Raw genomic sequence first — 12791 nt, forward strand, 5'->3', positions numbered from 1 at the left:
GGGGAGACATGGTTTAATAGACAATAGAGGTGAAGGAGAAATTTGGAAGTCCACAAGTGTAATACATGCCAACACTGGGATATGCCTGCCAAAAACCTAATGCAATATTAAGTAGCATTAATTAAAATATTATTTAGGAAGACGATAATCTAATTCTGTACTCATCAGAGTACATGTGAAGTAATGCATTTGATTCTGGCCTTAGGACTCCTGCACATGGTCCTGAGGGAACTGCTTGTGTCAGACTAAATAAACCTTCCTGCAGAGAAAAATCACGAAAACTTGTTAAAATACAAACAAGAACTATGTAAATACTTTGGAGATCAACCAAGACAGACAGACAGCACTTAAGAAGGCTGAATTCTGTAGAGGAGGGAAGCACAAGATGAATTTACCTTGTACCACTACTTTCTCCCTTGGGGCATTTGCAGATTTCTCACAGGGGATAAAAGCCAATCAGAAAGCAGTTGCTTCGGACAGAAACCTGCAGTCTTATTAGTCGAGGAAACACACAATTTGTGGCTGCCACATTTGCTGGAAAAGAAGGAAAAAATTCCAGATAGAGAACCACACACTCTACCTATATACTCTGCTTAAAACTCTGGTGACCCCCATATTAGAGATGTGCAAGGTGGCTTCTTAGTTGTCTGGCTAGTACTGAAAGAGAAAACAGTTTGGAGTTTCAGTTTTGTTTTGTGTTTTGTGTTTTAGTTGTATTTGTCCAGAATCAATACCAACTAATTATTGAAGAATTCCTTTATGTGAATGCTTGGCAACAAGAATGGTGCTGAAATAAATACTCAGGATTAAATAACTTTTTTGAATCTCATTATTTATCCTGGAAAAACTGTACTGACCTTTGCACTGATGATGCAAAAAGAACAATAGTGGGTAAAACTACTGTCTGCATTAATCCAGACCACTGCACCAAACTGAACTAGTTGTCACTATATTCTTCAAGGCCACACACTCAATTTAAAAAAAAACTGAAAAATAAAAAGCTAATTTCACTTAAGATTGCTCTTGATGAAGCAGTATAAATTTTTAGTTTTATTAAAACTTTGAGTTTTAACATGTTCTAGAATTCCATATTATAAACTGTGAAGTACACAAGGTACTTTCATTGTATATCAAAGCACAATAACCATCATGAGGAACATCACTTGGGTGATGGTTCAAGTTACAAGCTGAACCAGCCACTTTATAACACTTTAACTTCAAAGAACAAGTGGCAGGTATTTGATGTTTTAGCAGACATTTTATTGAAATGAAATGAGCTTATTAATTCTGAGAAAACAACTTAAAAGTTTTTGTTGCCAATCACAAAATTTGAGCTTCTATTTTTATTCATTTTTTAAGATTTATTTATTTGACAGAGACACAGCAAGAGAGGGAACACAAGCATCAGGGAGTGAGAGAGGGGGAAGCATGCCTCCCAAGGGAATTCCAAGACCCTAGAATCATGACCTGAGCCAAAGGCAGATACCTGCCTAATGACTGAGCCACCCAGGTGCCCCAAAATTTGAGCTTTTAAGTAATAATTAGAATTCTGTTTTTTATTACTATTTTTATCATGTTATGTTAGTCACCATATAGTATGTCATTCGTTTTTTGATGTAGTGTTCCAAGATTCATTGTTTCATTACAGCACCAATTCTAAAAAAACTTATATCCATTAACATGAGCTTTTTTTCTACTGAGATGAGTGGTGATATTAATGAACCTGGCTTTCTGGTATTGATAACACATTTAAACATTTGGGAATCTGCAAAACCCAGTAAACCTTTACAGCATACTTTGGGGATGATGTGGGTTTAGTTCCAGACCACCATAATCAAGAAAATATTAAAGTATGTCAAATTAATTTTTTGGTTTCCCAGTGCATGCTCACCCTGTGCCGTAGTCTATTAAGTTTACAATAACACTATGTCTAACAAAATAATGTACATACCTTTATTTAAAAGTACTTTATTGCTAAAAAGTGCTAACCATCATATGAGTTTTTCACACCTGGGTGGTAGTTACTGAAGGCTGGGTGGTTGTGGCTATTTCTTAAAATAAGACAACAGCAGTTTGTCACATCAGGTGACTCTTCCTTTAATGAACATTCTATAGCTGTTTTCTGATTTTATCCACAGTACCAACTTCTATCAAAATTCATTATCAACTAACTCTATGTCATATTCTAAATCCTCTGTTGTCAACAATCTTCAAAGCATCTTCACCAGGAGCAATTCAGTCCCATCTTCAGGCTCCACTCCTAATTCTAGTTCTCTTGCTATTTCTACCACATCTGCAGTTCGTTCCCCTACTCAAGTCTTGAACCCTGCAAAAGTCCTCCATGAGGGTTGGAATCTACTTCCTCCAAAATCCCATTAATGTCGGTACTAACTCTTCCATGAATCATGAATGTTCTTAATGGCATCTAGAATGGTGAATCCTCTCTGGAAGGCTTTCAATTTACTTTCCCCAGATCCATCAGAAGAATCACTATCTATGGCACTTAGAACCTTACAAAATGTATTTCTTAAATATTAAGACTTGAAAGTCAAAATGACTCCTTGATCCATGGGCTACAGAATGGATGCTTATGTTAGCACACATGAAAACAACATTCCCCTTGCGCATCTCTGTCAAAACCCTTGGGTGACCAGTGCATTGTCAATAAACAGTAATATTTTAAAAGAAATCATTTTTTTCTGAGGTCTCTATGCGAGGCTTAAAATATCCAGTAAACTATATGTAAACAGATGTGCTGTCATCCAGCCCTTCTTGTTCCATTTATAGAGCACAGGAAGAATAGATTCTGCATAATTTTTAAGGGCCCTAGGATATTCAGAATGGTAAATGAGCACGGGCTTCAACTTAAAGTCACTATCTGCGTTAGCCCGTAACAAGAGAGTCAGCCTGCCCTTAGAAGCTTTAAAGCCAGGCATGGATTTTTCCTCTCCAGCAATGGAAGTCCTAGATGCCATCTTCTTTCAATAAAAGACGGTTTTGTCTATTTTGAAAATCTATTTAGTGTAGCCACCTTCATTACTTATCTTAGCTAGATCTAGATAACCTGCTGTAGCTTCTACATCAGTTCTCGCTGCTTCACCTTGTACTTTTATGTTCTGGAGACAGCTTCCTAAACTTCATAAATCAACCTCTGCTGGCTTCAAACTTTTCTTCTGCTGATTCTTCACCTTTCAGGCATCATAGAATTGTAGAGATTTACTCTGAAGAGAATTGCTCTGAGTAAATGGCTTAAAGGAATGTTGTGGCTGGTTTGATCTATTCAGACCATTAAAACTTTCTCCATAAGCAATAAGGCCATTTCAACTTTCTTATTCATCTGTTTACTGAAGTAGCTCTTTTACTTTCCTAGGAACTCCTTTGCATTCAACACTTGGCTAATTGTTGGGCACAAAAGGCCTAGCTTTTGCCCTGTCTCAGCTTTCAACATGTTTTCTTCATGAAGCTTAATCATTTCTAGCTTTTGATTTAAAGAGAGAGATGTGCAATTTTTCCTTTCACTTGAACACTGAAGAGGCCATTGAGGGATTATTAATTGGCCTGATTTCAATATTGTTGTGTCTCAGAAAATAGGGAGACTCGAAGAGAGGCAGATAGATGGGGGAACAGACAGTCAGTGAAACAGTCAGAACAATACAACATTCACTGATTAAATTAATTGCCTTATATGGGTGAGGTTTATGGCGCCCCAAAATAATTACAATAGTAACATCAAAGATCTCTGATCACAGATCACCATAACAAATATAATAATGGAAAACTTGAAACTATTGCAAGAATTACCAAAATGTGACATAGAGACACAAAGTAAGCAAATGCTATTGAAAAATAGCACTAATAGACTTCCTCAATGCAGGATTGCCAAAAGCCATTAATTTATTTAAAAAAAAAAAAAACCATCAGAATATATGTGAAGTGCAATAAAGAGAAGGACAATAAAATAAGATACGTCTTTTTCTAAATGAACAATGTATGATGTATAAGATGATAAAAGATCAATTTGAAGCGCAATATAGATGGATGGATTTTCATATAAAAGTATGAAAAGGTCACTGATACGGTTTCACATTCCACACTGCAAATAACCTTTAAGAAATTACTACTTGTTGGGGCATCTGGGTGGCTCAGTCAGTTACATGCACAACTTTTGATTTTGGCTCAGGTCATGATCTCAGGATCCTGGGATTAAGCCCCCCATCAGGCTCCCTGCTCAGCAGGTAGCCTGTTTATCTCCCTCTCATTTTGCCCCTCGTCCTGCTTGCTCTGCCTCTCTCTCTCAAATAAATCAATCTTGGGGAAAAAAAAAATTATTACTTGTCAAGTTCTGGTATAATGTAAAAGTAAAAGAAAGATATCCACAATTTTCTAAAGAGGCTATTAAAATACTCCTTTCTTCCCAAACATATGTCTATGTGATGGTAGATTTTCTTCATATATTTTTAAAAAACTAATAAATGGGGGTGCCTGGGTGGCTTAGTGGGTTAAGCCTCTGCCTTCGGCTCAGGTCATGATCTCAGGGTCCTGGGATTGAGCCCCGCATCGGGCTCTCTGCTCGGTGGGGAGCCTGCTTCCCCCTCTCTCTCTGCTTTCCTCTCTGTCTACTTGTGATCTCACTCTGTCAAATAAATAAACAAAATCTTAAAAAAAAAAATAGTGGAAGCAGAAATAAGAATCTAGTAATTTTCTATTAAGCTAACTATGAAGCCAAAAATGTAAAGCAATGAAACTATCCCCATTAAAATCAATTTTTGTTTTAAAACAGTTATTTTCATCAAAATGTTATTTATATTAAGAAAAATGGTCTTATTATTTTCAAGTAAATATTTAAAGATATTTAAATTTTTCTCAATTTGAATTTCTAATACAATGACCCACATAAACAAAACTCTTTGAGAGCCTTAGGAATCCTAAGACAAAAAATTTGAGAAGCACTGTACTACACACAGAATAAAACAGGAAAATGTGAAAATACAATCAAAGGAGATAAACCTTGAAATAACCCAGATTTTGGAATTAGCACACAAGGCTTTTAAAGCAATTACTGTAAGTATGATCATGAATGTAAAAGAAAACTGCAATGACTACACAAATAAGAAATCTCAACAGAGAAATTAAAATTATAAAAAGAACCAAATGCAAATCTAGAACTGAAAAAAATCTGAACTCAGAAATCCCCTAGGTGGTTTTAACAGCAAATTTGAAATTGTGGAACAGTCAATGATCCTTGATAGACCAACAGAAATTATTTAAATATGCATTTAAAATATGTGTAACTGGAATTCCAGGGCAAAAGTACAGGTGACACACTGTTCTATAATGTTCAACAGGCCAAATCTGGACTGCTGCCTGTTTCTGTATATAAAGTTTTACGGTATAGAGCCATGGTCATTCATTTACTTATTTGTCTATAGCTGTACATTCTATAGCCCATAGAACAGAAAGTATTTGCTATATTACTCTTTACAGATAAAGTCTGTTGACCCTGGTCTAGATCTTTTATGTTCTTACTGAATTTCTTGGTCTAGTTATTTTATCAATTATTAGGAGAAAGTGTTAAAATCTCCAACTATGATTATGGATTATTTATTTCTAACTTTAGTTCTCTTGGTTTTTGCTTGAAGTATTTTGAAACTATGTTTTTGGGCACTTCCACAATCATGATTGTTCTGTCTTCCTGAAAATTAATCTTTTTATAATATGTAACGTCTCTCTTTATCTTTGGTAGTAGTCATTGTCTTAAAGTCTACTTTCTATGATATTAATAAAGACATTCAGATTTCTTAATTTCTTTTTTTTTTTTATTTGACAGATAGAGATCACAAATAGGCAGAGAGGCAGGCAGAGAGAGAGGAGGAAGCAGGCTCCCCACTGAGCAGAGAGCCCGATGTGGGGCTCGATCCCAGGACCCTGAGATCATGACCTGAGCCGAAGGCAGAGGCTTACTGAGCCACCCAGGCACCCCCAGATTTCTTAATTTCTTATGCTTCCTGCTTGCATGGTGTATTTGTTTCTCTTTATTTCCCCAAAGATTTATTTATTTTTATTTCAATTCAATTAATTAATTTATAACATATTACTGGTTTCCAAAGTAAAGGTCAGTGATAAGATTTACTTATTTATTTATTTACTTGAGAGAGCATGTGCACACAGGGAGGTGCAGACAGAAAGGGAAAGAATCTGAAGCAGACTCCCTGCTGAGCGCACAGAGCCCAGAGCCCAGACACAGGACTTGATCTCACAACCCTGGTATCATGACCTGAGCCAAAATCAAGAGTTGGATGCTTAAGGGACTGAGCCACCCAGGCACCCCTGGTGTTATCTTTTTCTTTCCCTTCCAATATATACTTTTTTATATTTAAAATGTATTTATTATAGGTGGAACATAGATGAGGTTTTACTTTTTACACATTCTGACAGTCTCTGTTTTGCTGGTTTGGTTTTTTTTTTTAATGATTTTATTTCTCTCTCTTTTTTTTAAGATTTTATTTATTTATTTGACAGAGAGAGATCACAAGTAGGCAGAAAGGCAGGCAGAGAGAGAGAAGTGGGGGGAAGCGGGTTCCCTGCTGAGCAGAGAGCCTGATGCGGGACTCAATCCCAGGACCCTGAGATCATGACCTGAGCCGAAGGCAGAGGCTTAACCCACTGAGCCACCCAGGCGCCCCATGATTTTATTTCTTTATTTGACACAGAGAGAGAGAGAGAGAGAGAGAGAGCGTGCACAAGCAGGCAGAGCAGCTGGGAGAGGGAGAAACAGACTCTCCACTGAGGAGGGAGCCCAAGGCAGGGCTCAACCCCAGGACTCCAGAATCATGACCTGGGGCAAAGGTAGCCTCTTAACCAACTAAGCCACGCAGATGCCCCCAGTCTCTGCTTTTTGACTGCAGCATTTAACTCCTATTTTTCTCTGCTTTTAAGAATGTCTTTTTATCATCCTTTAAACACTTTGATTATGACGTGCCTTGTAGTTTCTGTCATGTTTACTGTTCTTGGGGGCTTGCTGAGCTTCTGAGATCTGTATGTTTATAGGTTTCATCAAATTTAAAAATTTTCTGGTCATTATTTCTCCAAAAAGTTTGGCTATTCCAACTATACACATATTAGGCCTGCTAAAATTGTCCCACAGCTCATCAATGCTCTGTCCTTTTTTTTTTCTTTTTTCTTATTTTTTCCCTGTGTGTCATTTTGGAGTTTTACTACCATATCTTCAAGTTCACTCTTTTTTCCTGCACTGTCTAATGGCACAATACATTCTTTTCAAGTTCATCAAGAGAGGGCATTTACCACACCATGACATGAGTCTCAATAAATTTTAAGATTGAAATATTACAGAGATATTCTCCAAAATTAAATTATAAATCAGTAACAGAAAGCCCTCTAGGGAAAAAAAAAACACAAATATTAAACATTTCTAATTTTATAAATTAGAAAGTATTTTTAAATAAATGATAAAAATACAATATATCAAAATTTGTGGAATAAGCTGAAGCAGTGCTTAGACAGAAACTTATACCTTTAGTATTTACATTAAAAAATAAACAATACAGCTTGACCAACTCAGTCAGAAGAGCATGCAACTCTTGATCTCAGGGTCATGAGTTTAAGCCCCATATTGGGTAAAGAGATTACTTAAATAAACTTCAAAATATTTTTTAAAAATAAACAATACAAAATAAATGAAGTTCTACCTTAGGAGCAAGGTAAATCCAAAGTAATTAGAAAGGAGAAAATTAAGAGGAAAAAAAAACACAATGAAAATAATTAACAAAGCTAAAATTTGACTCACTGTTGGTGTAGCTGGGAAACAATTTGGCAGGTCCTCTAAAGGTTAATCAAAGAGTTATCATATGATCCAGCAAATCCACTTCTAGGTATATGTCCAAGAAAAATTAAAATATACGTCCACACAAAAACTTGAAAATGAATATTCATGTCTGCATTATTCAGAATATCCAGTAAGTGAAAACAATCCAAATGTCCATCAAATTACGAATGGATATATAAAATGTGGTATACCCATATAATGGAATACTATAAGCAATAAAAAGTAATACTATGACATGGATAAATCTTGAAAACACTTTGCTAAATTAAAAAAAAACACAAAAGACCACCTGTTATATAATTATTAATATTATGAACTATTAATATGAAATATCCAGAATAGGCAAACCTATATAGACAGAAAGTAGAATGTTAATTGCCTTGGCCTGGGGAGTTGGGGAAAAAAAACAGGTATGTGTCTTCTGGGGGCAACGAAAATGTTCTAACACTAAGTGAGATGATGGTTGTATAACTGTGAATACACTAAAAGCCACTGAATTAAACATTTAATTGGTGAATTGTATGCTACATGAATTGTATCTCAATAAGGCTGTCATTTTTAAAAAGTTGGATCACTGAGATTTTTTAAAAATTTTTATAAACTCTTCACTAGACTGATGAAGAGAAAGTGAACAAAAAAGAGGAGACATTAAATTAACTGCAGAAATTAAAGAGGAACTATCACTCCAGATCTGATAGACAAAGAAAGAAAATAGGGCAGTATTATAAACACCTTTATCCAATACATTTGACAACTTAGAAGAACTGGACCAATTCACTGAAACATATCACTTAGCCGAACACTCTCAAAATAAAATAGAAAATCTGAATAGCCCTAAAACCATTAAAGAACTTGTGTTAACTGTGAAACACTCCACCAAAGAAAACTCCCGGCCAAAATGGCATCACTGGTGAATTCTATCACACTTAAGACAAAACAAAAAACAAAACAAAAATACCAATCCTACACAAACCACTCAGAAAATAGAGCAGTAGGGAACATCTTTCAAAGCCAGAATAATGTTGATACCAAAATTAAACAAATATTTTTTAAAAGAAAGCTATAGATTATTTTGATCAAGACAGACCCCAAAATCCTTAACACAATACCAGCCAATCAAAACCAGCAATATATTAAAAAGATATCATGATCAAGTAGGGTTTATCACAGTAACTCAAAGTGCTTTAATATTCAAAAATCAAACAATGTAATTCATCATATTAACAAAATAAAGGAGAAAAAACAGAAGATCATTTCAGTAAATGTAAAAAAATATTTGACAAAATTCAACAACCATTCATGGTAACAACTCTCAACAAAATGGAACAGAAGGTAAGTTCTCCATACCATTAAAAACCAAATAGGCAAGGCTTAGCTTGCGAGAAGTATGTGCAAAACATATCTGACAAAAAGCTCATATATTATAACTATGTTATTACAGAAGTAATTATATACATATTTTACACACACACACACACACACACACACACACACACACGTGTCACATTTCAGTAACAAAAGGACAAGCAATAAAAAAGGGCCAAAGAATTAAACAGACACTTCGTGAGGAAAACATGTGAATCCCCAAAACACAGCAATGTTCATCATCATTAGATATCAGGCAAATCCAAATTAAAACCACAATAATGTACCACTACATATTCACCACTCAACAGCTAAAACACCAAATGTTGGTAAAAATGAGGAGCAACTGGAACCCAAATACACAGTCGGTGGGAATGTAAAATTGTACTTTGGGAAGAAATTATCCAGACAGGAGTATCAAGAGTCCAAGCAAAGCGGGGAGGGTATCTATATGAAAGGACAGTTCAGTGCAGGGTATCTGAGTGGGGCAAGGAGGGCATCTGTGCAGGGCAAGGTCCAGGTTGTTCAGTAGGAAAAGGGCATTACAAATGGGGAAAGGGAGAGAACTAGAATTGATCCTGCGGTATTGGACCGGAATTGGCAGTATCGGAGTAAACTACGGTTTTCAATAATATATGGAATAGAGACTGATAGAGAAAAACAGATGTAAATGTGTGTGTATGTGCCTACACATACACATAGCTACGCACATTCCCCAACTTTTTTTACTGAGAGGTCCTGGGAATAATAACATCCCAATAGTGACAAAAGCAGCTAACATCCAGCTGTTGGCTGCCAAATACTATTCTTAACTAAAAGGAACCAGGGCTCTTTAGAGGAAAGATGGGTTCCAGGGCTGAGACAAGAAAAGTACAAAATGAGCCTGAACATAGTGTTCTGTTAGAAAGTAAGAAAGCGCTTAGAGAAAAATGGGAGCACGTCAAAAAAGACACAGAAGCCACCTTTGAGAGGTTCTCACTGGCCAAATGTGGGACAATTTGTACAATAATGATGATGATGGATTTTCACCCACTTGGTGGTAAAATGGGAATCAAAAATCCCACTGATATAAGTATATGAATTGAAAGTCTAAGGAAAATTGGAATGTTCACATCATTTCAAAGTATCTCTTCATAAAACACTTACTAATTACAAAGGGAAAAGTGACGTATAGCAGAGAAATTTCACAGATTTCACCTTAATGAAAAGATCAAAGTGAAAATCATTGGTAACAAGACAAAATGAAATTATGTACCACCTGATAGGATGAATACCACTTTTGTGATAATCCTGTCAAAGATATATAAACTAAATTGGATTGTGAGGAAATAAGACAAACCTAATTTGAGGAACATTCTACTCTTCAAAATGGCTATCCTATAATCTTCAGAAGTGCCAAGGTCATAGTCAAGGTAAGACAGGAATTGTTTAAGATGGAAGGATACATGACAACTACAGGCATCATGTGATTCTGAGCTAAAGCCTTTTGCTATAAAGGACATTACTGGACAATAGGCAAAACCTGAATGGGATCTAATAATAAGATGGAATTAATGTATCAACAGTAATGTCTTGATTTTAAAAGCTGTGTGGTGATTATATGGGAGAATGTTCTACATAATATATCTGGAAATGATGGAGTATCATCTCAGCAACTTACTTTCAAACGGCCCACAAAAATAAAGGTTTTTGGTCTGTACTTGAAAGTTTTCTGTACACTTGAGATTGTTTCAAAAAGGTTTTGGGGGGATTTTTCTAGGAGAGAGAAAGAGCACACAAGCACGCATGAGCAGAGAAGGGAAGGGCAGAGGGAGGGGGAGAGAATCTTAAGATGGCCGCATGCTCAGGGCAGAGCACAATGAGGTCCTTGATCTCACTACCCTGAGATTATCCTGCGCCAAAACCAAGAGCCATATATTTAAACTGAGTCAACCAGGCACCCCTAGATTGTTTCAAAAGTTTTAAAGCTTAAACACATGCACGCATACACACACAATTACATATGTATATATGTGACCAGGCCTGACTCAGAGTTAATGAAGCAGAATCTCTGGGGATTATATGATTTATGTTAAAGAAAGTCTTTAAAGTATTCAATATATTTAAATTCCTTATGAAACAACTAAAATAATTCTATATTCATAATGGCAATGTCGAAGAAAGGTGACTGTATGACACTTATTTTCAATACAGATAAAGATGCCACCAGTCATTCCATCATTCAGATATTCTACTTAACAAGTGCTGCCTTTCAGTCAAACTAAATAAAAGTTTGTCCGCCACCTCAGTGCATTCTGAATTTCTTGTAGAAGTATTATTAATTAGGAACGTTGTGGGTCTGATCTTTTGTAAATTCAAGCCTAAAGATGTCTACCCATGTAATGTGTAATGTGAACAATCATTAGATAGGCTTAGCGACTTATTTTATTTATTTATATAATAGAAAGACAGAGAGACAGCAAGAGAGGGAAGAGAGGGATCATGACCTGAGCCAAAGGCAGATGCTTAACAACTGAGCCACCTAGGCGCCCATGACTGAACTTTTTTTTTTTTTTTTAAAGATTTTATTTAGTTATTTGACAGAGGTCACAAGTAGGCAGAGAGACAGAGAGAGAGGAGGAAGCAGGCTCCCCACTGAGCAGAGAGCCCGAGGTGGGGCTCGATCCCAGGACCCTGGGATCATGACCTGAGCCGAAGGCAGAGGCTTTAACCCACTGAGCCACCCAGGCGCCCCTCCATGACTGAACTTTTAAACCAAAGTATTTATTTTCTAAGTTTTGGATAGGTTCAACTGAAAATTATTCTAGTATCATTTATCTATATGGATCATAATTTTCTAAATTTCATGCAGATAGACAAAATAAGAGAGAGAAGGTAGTTGTACAGGATGAGACAACTATTATTCATAGCTCCTGATTTCAAGATTCTGTGTTCATTAATACAGTTTTTATTAACAGTAAATAGGCTTTATGGCAAATAAATGTTAACATGAACTTATAAAATCCATTTACTAATAGAATGTGATTTTCACCAATTTTATATTTAGTGTGCAATCCAAATATTTTTTAAAGATTTTTATGTGAGTGGCGCTGGGGTGGCTCAGTTGTTAAGTGTCTGACTTTGGCTCAGGTCATGATTCCGGGGTCCTGGAATCGAGCTCCACATCTAGCTCCCTGCTCAGTGGGAAGCCTGCTTCACCCTCTCGACCACTCCCTCTGCTTGTGTTCCCTCTCTCACTGTCTCTCTCTCTGTCAAATAAAGAAATAAGATCTTAAAAAAAAGGAAAAAAAAGATTTGATGTGAATCTGACAGTGTTCCACTGCTTTAAAAAAATCCAACAGACACTGGAATTTTTTTTTCTTTTTTTTTTAAAGAGAGGGAGAGATAGGGTGGGGAATGGCAGAGAGAGAGGGAGAGAGAGAATCAAGCAGACTCCAGGCCCAGCACAGATCCTGACATGGGGCTTGAACTCACAACCCTGAGATCATGGCCTGAGCTGAAATCAAGAGTCAGACACTTAACCGACTGAGCCACCCAGGCACCCCAAGATACTGGAATTTAAATAAAAACTTTAAAAAAAAAT

At 36.2% G+C, this 12791-nt stretch overlaps 1 protein-coding gene across 1 annotated transcript in view; it reads right to left on the reverse strand.

Annotated features, from left to right (window-relative positions):
- The window catches only part of ETFA (electron transfer flavoprotein subunit alpha), an 82274-nt gene that overhangs the window by 34180 nt on the left and 35303 nt on the right, over window positions 1–12791 (reverse strand). The gene's annotated exons all lie outside the window — the stretch shown is intronic.

Source organism: Martes martes (assembly GCF_963455335.1).
Source record: "Martes martes genome assembly, chromosome: 7".
NCBI classification, from domain to species: Eukaryota; Metazoa; Chordata; class Mammalia; order Carnivora; family Mustelidae; genus Martes; species Martes martes.